The 8266-nt window shown below is 38.7% G+C and overlaps 1 non-coding gene across 1 annotated transcript; it reads left to right on the top strand.

The window, feature by feature from the left end:
- The first annotated feature begins 265 nt into the window (after positions 1-265).
- LOC118484400 lies at positions 266-372 on the top strand. Its single transcript, XR_004873511.1, has one exon. It is a non-coding gene; the product is annotated as a small nucleolar RNA R71 (small nucleolar RNA).
- The last annotated feature ends 7894 nt before the right edge of the window (positions 373-8266 follow it).

The following is an 8266-nucleotide window of genomic DNA, read 5'->3' as shown; positions in this document are numbered from 1 at the left end:
TTTCTAACTTTTTTATTTTTGAAGAAAGGGCCTCGATTTGGGCTTGTAAAGAAGTGCTTTCATCGACCTTATGGGCGCCCGGGGCAATAGATTTATTGCCTTGGGGGTGTGCCATTGAAAATTGGTTTGAGCAATTTCCTCAATTTGGTTATATATTTCATGCGGGCGTCGATTACCTAAAAGTCCCCCGGAGCTAGAATCAAGTGTCTGCCTTGTGTGTGGCAGCAGTCCATTATAGAAAGTGGATACTTGTTGCCATATCGCAAGGCCATGATGTGGACACTTGCGTAATAGTTCCTTGAACCTTTCCCAAGTTTCATATAAGGATTCCCCGTCCTCTTGTGAATATGTATTAATTTCAGTCATTAATTTAGCCGTTTTAGCGGGAGGGAAGTACTTATATAGAAATTTTTGGGCTAGTTCATCCCAGGTGTTTACCGATCCAGCTGGGAGGGCGTTGAGCCAAGCTTTCGCTCGGTCTTTTAGAGAGAAAGGAAACATTCGGAGGCGGATGGCGTCATTTGATGCTCCATTGATCCGAAAGGTATCACATATTTCTAAGAAATTAGTAATATGTAGATGGGGATCCTCGTCCGCAAGCCCATGGAAGGTTGCGGAGTTTTGGAGCATTTGTATCAAATGCGGCCGAAGTTCGAAGTTATTAGCTTCAACATTCGGAGCATTGATAGCGGCGCCTAGGTTACCTACGGTGGGTCGTAGATAATCCATGAGGGTACGTTGGTCCGCCATTGGAGGTGGATCACCCGAAACTTTCTCTTGGTTTTTAGCTTTTAATCTTTTTCTGAGAAACCGTTTGGGTTCTTCTAGAGGTTCTTTTATGTCCTTATTAGAACTGGAGCTCATACACTATGTAGGATTGGCGTCTGGTTCCAAGTCCTGCAATAAAAACAGAAAAGAAGGCTGGTCAGAAGGTTCACCACGGCCCCGTGTTCAGCGAACACGGCCCGTGGTCGGAGTTACAGTGATTGTTTTCCAGATCCCAGTTACTGGAAGTTGGACACGGCCCCGTGTTGCACCGACACGGCCCCGTGGTCAGCCTTCTGTAACTTGGAAAACTAAAAACTGCCAGTAACGATGCTGGGCACGGCCCGTGTCCGACCAGGCACGGCCCGTGCTGAGCTCTGCAGAAGCTGAAAAATTATGAAAAATCCTAAAAATTTAAAAGAAAAATAAAAATATGATTAGGCCGTTGATTCCTAACTTTCTTAAAATCCTTGTGTCCCCGGCAACGGCGCCAAAAACTTGATGTGCGTGAAGTGTGTTATATTTTTGATATATATTTTAAGCCCTTTTACACTTTTAGCCAAGTTTTAAATTTATAAAACACGATATTTACTAACACTAAACACACATATGGGCAAGTGCACCCATCGTGGACGTAGTATAGTGTTGGTAAGATACCGAGGTCGTCCATGGACACAAGAGCTTTTAGTAACGGTTTATCCTCAACGTCTAATCAAATCAAAAAGTTAGAAAAAGGTTTTTAAACTAGAAAAATAAAAACTAACTAAATGCTGAAAAATAAAGATAAAATAAAAACAGATAGACAAGATGAATCACTTGGATCCGACTCATGTATTAGTATAACCTTTGATTATTTTCGCACTTTTGCACTTGTTTAACAGATTATCTTAGTTATTGTAGTAGGCCCCTCTTTTGAAGGCGACATTACCCTCAACCCAGTAGTTTGAGTCAGCAAGGATACAATCCTAAAGGGTTGGATTATTGGAAGATAATGAATTAAGTTATTAATGAAAATTGTGGTAGGCCCCGCTTTTGGCGGTGACGTTACCCTCGGCTAAGTAGTCTGAGTCAGCAGGGATACAGTCCTAAATAGCCGGGTTATAGTATTAATAGTAGTTAACTTATGAGGGGGTCAAAGAGTTTGGATCCCCGCCATCCAATACCTATGGGCATTGAAGGAGATCCTACTAAATTTGACCCAGGTCCCTTGCAGGACCTCTAAACGCTGAACAAGGGCAAGACCCTTACCAAACCATTCCCTTAACCCCCGACCAGGTAGCCAACATACCTCCATATAGACCGTGGAGATATGAATGGTGAAAATCTTTTATTTTATATAGACAGTAAAATAATGCCAAGACACCACGGACAAACGATAAGGAAAGATCACCTTCAACATAAGCAACTAGTTATTAAAGTCATTAATACAAAACCAAATAAAAAGTGCAAAAGATTAAAAATAAAAAGTATTATACTAAACACTTGTCTTCACCAAGTGATGTAAGAGACTTAGGCAAACATGGCCTTGATTGTCAAGAACTCTTACGATCAATCTTGGATCCCCGAGACGACTCACACACTCTATGATGGACAATGGATGATGGTGGTGGATGATGGTGTCATGGTGGTGGTGGGTGGTGGATGAAGTGTGAGAGAGGTGGTGTGCCAAGGGATGAGTTGGAATGAAACCAAGCACTCCTATTTATAGGCTGAACAGAAGGCTGGGCACGGCCCCGTGTCCGCTGGACACGCCCCCGTGCCCGTCTGACACTCTCTCTCTTCATTAATTGTAATTCGCAATTACAATTAATGCGCCTGCTGTACTTTCGCCACGCCCCCGTGCTCACTGGACACGACCCCGTGGTGGGCAATAGAAGCTTCTACAGGTTTGTCTTTTCTGCTGCTTCTTGGGCACGGCCCCGTGCTGGCTGACACGGGGCGTGTTCAGGCTTCTGTTTTCTCTTCTTTGCTTGGGAGGATGCCGTTGAGGGTTCGGGTAGTCTACTTTTGTTCCTTTTCTTGTATTTATGTTAGAATTAGCTGTCTTTTTGCTTCTTTTGTGAATTTGAGCTCATTTAATCCTGAAAATACAAAAGGAAGACAAAAACACTCTTTTTCCAACATTAGTAGTTAAAAAGGGTTAGTTTTATGCCTCATTTGATGTAATTTATATGTTGCATTTTACACACATCACTTGTTTAAGAAAATATATATTTTTCTCCACTCAAAATAACATATCTTCAAATTGTTTAAGAAAATATATATTTCTCTCCATTCAAAAATAATATATTTTTCTATTTGACAAAATATGATATATTTGGTAATAGTTATAAAAATCCATATTTTACCGTCTCTTCGGTTTTCAAAATACCGTTTAACACATTTGTCGAAATATGAATTTATTTCCGGAATATATATTTATAGTCCATATGTCCGTTTGTCTGTTTATCCGATATTCGGGTATAAATTTTATAGTTATTTTCTTGGAATTTTGGTAATATTTTGTATTACAATTTTGGTATATTTGTGAGTTATATTATTTTCAAGTTCCTAAAATAATATAACTAATACACATAATATACAAGTAGCACACAATTTGTGACATCTAAATATATATTTTCCTAAATATATACTTAGTCATTTTTATTATAAAAAATCAACCTCCAATATTTGTAATTTTTGTAATAAAAATTATGGCAAATTTTTATATGAAAACCATGATCAAAATTTACTTGTAAACACTTGTTTAAAAATATTTCTCTAAGTGTTTAATTTCTACAAAAATTTTGCCATAGTTTCCCCTTAAAAATGGAGGTTTCCATGCTTAAAAGCATATCATTTTCTATTAAAATCTCATCATCAATCATCAACAATTTACACATAACTTACCATATGTATTAAATAAGCATTTTACACTATGACATGAACTTGAAAGTTTGTAAAAACTTGTAGTAATTTCACATGTTGTTTAGTAAGTTTAGTTACCTCTAAAAACATGGTTTTTAGTTTATAAAACTCATTCTTGTAAATTTTAGTTCTTTACAACTTGTATGTTGATTTTCTAAAAATAATCTTCTTGTATTCTTCTTGCTACCAACACTTTTCTAGCTTTGATTTAACCCTCAAAACATGTTTACTTCCTTTAAAACCAACTTCATGATAAATCTTGTAATAAACTTTGGTTTCTTGAAAATATTATCTTTGAAATCTCTTATTCTCAAGGCATATAACTTTTATCAATAATCATCATTCACTAAAACAAGTTCATCTTCAAGTTCATGTTTAACATAAAGGATGATCATTACAAATTCTATAAGATCCATCCTTATACTTGCTAGATCATGTGTTTAATCATCATCTAGCAAGCTTCTTATGATGATCAACATCATAATCACAAGAAATCAACAAACAAATTTCATACATACACTAGAACAACTTAGATTTTCATGTTATTAAGCTTTATGTTCAAGATCATGCTTATGTTTCTTTGAGATTCTTTAATTTAACATATTACATGATACATTAACCACTAAATTTAGAAGTAAATACAAGATCAAGAGGCTTACTACTAGCTCTAAGGCTAGGGAAGAAACAAAGATGAAGATGATGAAGAAAAGTGATGGATAAAAACTCTAGGAGAAGGTCCTTCCACTTCCAATGCTTCCAAGCTTCTTAGTTATGCTTCTAACACCCTTGAGAGTCCTTAGAATGCTTGAGATTGAAGTGAAAATGGATGTGTGTGTGTGTGGGTTATGTGAGCCGAGAGTTGGGAGGGGGGAGAAGAGAGAGTTGGGAGCTTGAAGATGATAAGTGATTATTGGTTATGTTCTTGTGGTTTAAAAAGAACGTCTTCCAACATGTGTAAATCTTTTGGTTAATGTGTTTCAAGATTACTTAACAAATCAATTAAACAATTAAAAGAAATCACAAGTGGGTCCCCCACTTTTGACCGTCAACTATGGGGAGGGGGTGTGTTGGTTGTGTTTCAGTTGTTAGTTAGGGAGTTAAGTTAGATTTCAAGTGTATTGTTTAGTGTTTTAGGTGTTTAGGGTTTTTAATATGTGTTATGATGTTCGATGACCATAACTAGCTTCGTAACACTAAAACAATGCTTCTAGTGAAAATTTGGTGTTTCGGGTAGTGTGCTGTTGTTCGGTTGGCTACCGGTTCGTTAAAGTTCTAAATTGCGCAGTTAGTGTGCTTTATGTTGTCTTTTATGACAGTTTTGATTCCCGACACTTAGGAAGGTATTCTGGACCATTAAACCATAATTCTGCATTATGTTTTGGAGTTAAAAAGCTTATTTTTGCTGAATTGTGCAGAATTCTGCAGTTTTAGTGTATTTCGGGCACTTTCCGGCACTTAAACTATCACTCGGAAGGCAGTTTTATGATCCCTACTTTCCTACACAATATTCTAGTATAACTCTTGTTTTCGGGGCTCATTCTGTGTCTTAACATCATGTTTGTCTAAGTACTGAACTCCCGTCAGTACTCTTAGTTTGTCTGCTAACTGTGCTAACTTTGTTCTGTGCACTAATTGAACCATACTGTGTTGCATGTAATAATGATAAACATTCTTGCAACATGAATGCAATTGTAAGAGTACAACAGTAATCAGATAATCATTCATATCATTGGTTCAAGCATACACAGTCATTAAAGAACAATTATTGTTTACATGGTACGGAAATACATGGAAAAGTGACGGTTGTCACATTCTCGAAAAGGTGGGGATACTTGGTTTTGAACTGATCTTCGCGTTCCCACGTGTATTCGGGTCCGTGTTTAGAGTTCCAACGTACCTTGACGAGTTTAATGCGACTCCTTGTTTTTTGGATCTTCCAATCCATTACCTTAACAGGTTGTTCTGTAAATCGGAGTTTATCGTCGATATGCACCTCATCCACAGGGATGATAACTGTTTCTTGGGTTGGACTCTTCTTAAGGTTTGACACATGGAATGTATCATGTACACCGTTCAGTTCTTCTGATAATTCTAGTTTGTATGCTACGGTACCAACCCTTTCCAAGATCTTGAATGGCCCAATGTATCGTGGATTCAACTTTCCACATTTTCCGAACCTTGCTACACCTTTCCAAGGTCAGACCTTCAACAAAACCCTGTCTCCTACCTCGAATTCTAAATGTTTCTGTATGTGATCGGCGTAGCTCTTTTGTCGATCACGAGCCGCCTTGATGCGTTCTCAGATCTGCATGATTTTGTCGGTCGTTTCTTGAACAAGTTCGGGACCAACCAACTGTCTATCTCCAACGTCTGCCTAACACAACGGTGAGCGACACTTATGGCCATATAGAGCTTCGAACGGTGTGGCTTGAATGCTCGTATGGTAGCTGTTATTATAGGAAAACTTAACGAGAGGTAGATGAGTATCCCAGCAACCGCCTAAATCCATAACACATGTGCGAAGCATATCCTCCAGTGTTTGTATGGTCCATTCGCTCTGACCGTCTGTTTGCGGGTGAAAGGCCGTGCTTAGATCTAGTTAAGATCCAAAGGCCCCCCTGAAAGGATTGGCAAATCCTTGATACAAATCGTCCATCTCTGTCTGAAATTATCGAGATAGGCACTCCATGACGTGCTACTATCTCCTTGAGGTATAGCTCAGCCAACTTTCCTGTGCTATCTTTCTCTCGAATTGGCAGGAAGTGCGCAGACTTTGTTAATCGATCCACTATTACCCATATCATATCGTGCCCTCTAGGAGTCATGGGTAATTTCGTTATGAAGTCCATCAAAATTTGCTCCCACTTCCATACGGGTATTTCAGGTTGTTGCAAAAGACTGGAAGGTTTCTGATACTCGGCCTTAACCTTAGCACAGGCTAGGCATTTTCCAACATAAACAGCTACGTTGCTCTTGAGTTTTGGCCACCAATAATACTCTTTCAGATCTTGATACATTTTGTCCGATCCTGGGTGAATCGAGTATGTGAGTTTCGTCAAAGATAACCTCTCGAATACCGCCATAGAGTGGAACCCAAATGCGTCCCATGAAGTATAAGGTTCCTTCCTCATTTGGCAGCAACTTCTTCTCCATGCCTCGGAGATATTCAGCCTTAAGATTCTCCTTCTTAAGGGCTTCTTGTTGTGCGTCATGTATGCGTGAAGTGAGATTCGCCCGAATTGTCATTTCTAACGCTCGAACCCTTAGGGTCTTAACCCTTTCCTTTTGACTCAATGCGTCTGCTACCACGTTTGCCTTTCCAGGATGATGCTTTATTTCACAGTCGTAATCATTTAGCAACTCAACCCATCGTCGCTAACGCATATTTAACTCCTTTTGATCAAATATGTGCTGCAGACTCTTGTGATCTGTGAAGATAGTACATCGAGTACCATACAAATAATGTCGCAAAATCTTCAAGGCAAATACCACCGCGCCTAGCTCCAGATCATGGGTGGTATAATTCTTCTCATGTACTTTCAGCTGTCGTGATGCATAAGCGATGACTTTTTGGCGTTGCATGAGCAAGTAACCCAATCCCTGACGCGAAGCGTCGCAATATACCACGACGTCTTCAATGCCTTCAGGTAGGGATAATATCGGTGCATCGCATAGCTTGTTCTTGAGTAGTTGAAAGGCTTCCTCTTGCTTGTCTCCCCAGTCATACTTCTTGTCTTTCTGAGTAAAGGAAGTTAGCGGTTGAGCTATTTTGGAGAAATTCTCGATGAATATGCTTTAATAGCCCGCTAATCCCAAGAACTGTCGAATTTCAGTCAGTGTCTTTGGAGTTTCGCAGTTCTTTATCGCTTTAATCTTCGCTGGATCCACATGGATACCATTCTTGTTCACCACATGACCAAGGAACTGTACCTCGCGAATCCAAAATTCGCATTTTGAGAACTTTGCGTAGAGCTTCTCTTTCTTCAGTAGTTCCAGAATGGCTCTAAGATGTTGTTCGTGCTCTTCCTTCGTTCGTGAATAAATTAGAATATCGTCGATAAATATAATCACAAATTTATCGAGATATAGCTTGCATACACGATTCATCAAATCCATAAATACTGTTGGCGCGTTAGTCAATCAGAATGGCATCACAAGGAACTCGTAGTGCCCGTAACGAGTCCTGAACGCAATCTTTGGTATGCTCTCCTCTTGAAACCTATTTGGATCGATTGAAGTAAGATTAAAATACTCTACCTTGGATGTCGTGCATTTATTATGTACGGTTGCGATGTACGTTGTGACATTGAAGAACAATACTTGAATAATCAGAGGCGTTGTCAGTTTTCCTAAGGTTAAAATGTTGACAGATTAGATCGGATATCAAATTTATTCAATCTATCAAGTGTTAGTGCCGGGATATAGGTTTAATAGCCATATATATATCTTACAATTTAATACCATTTAATTTTTCGTATATTAAGGATATAATAGTATTAATCTACAATAATATGATGGGATTATGTGAAAACACAATGGTCGGTTTCAATGTGAATTAATAAATGAGTCGGTTAGTTTGCATAGTATTAATATG

This window comes from Helianthus annuus, chromosome 11 (genome assembly GCF_002127325.2).
Source record: "Helianthus annuus cultivar XRQ/B chromosome 11, HanXRQr2.0-SUNRISE, whole genome shotgun sequence".
In the NCBI taxonomy this organism is placed as follows: Eukaryota; Viridiplantae; Streptophyta; class Magnoliopsida; order Asterales; family Asteraceae; genus Helianthus; species Helianthus annuus.
The sequence above is the reverse complement of the archived record's forward strand: the minus strand, read 5'-3'. Positions and strand labels throughout refer to the sequence as shown.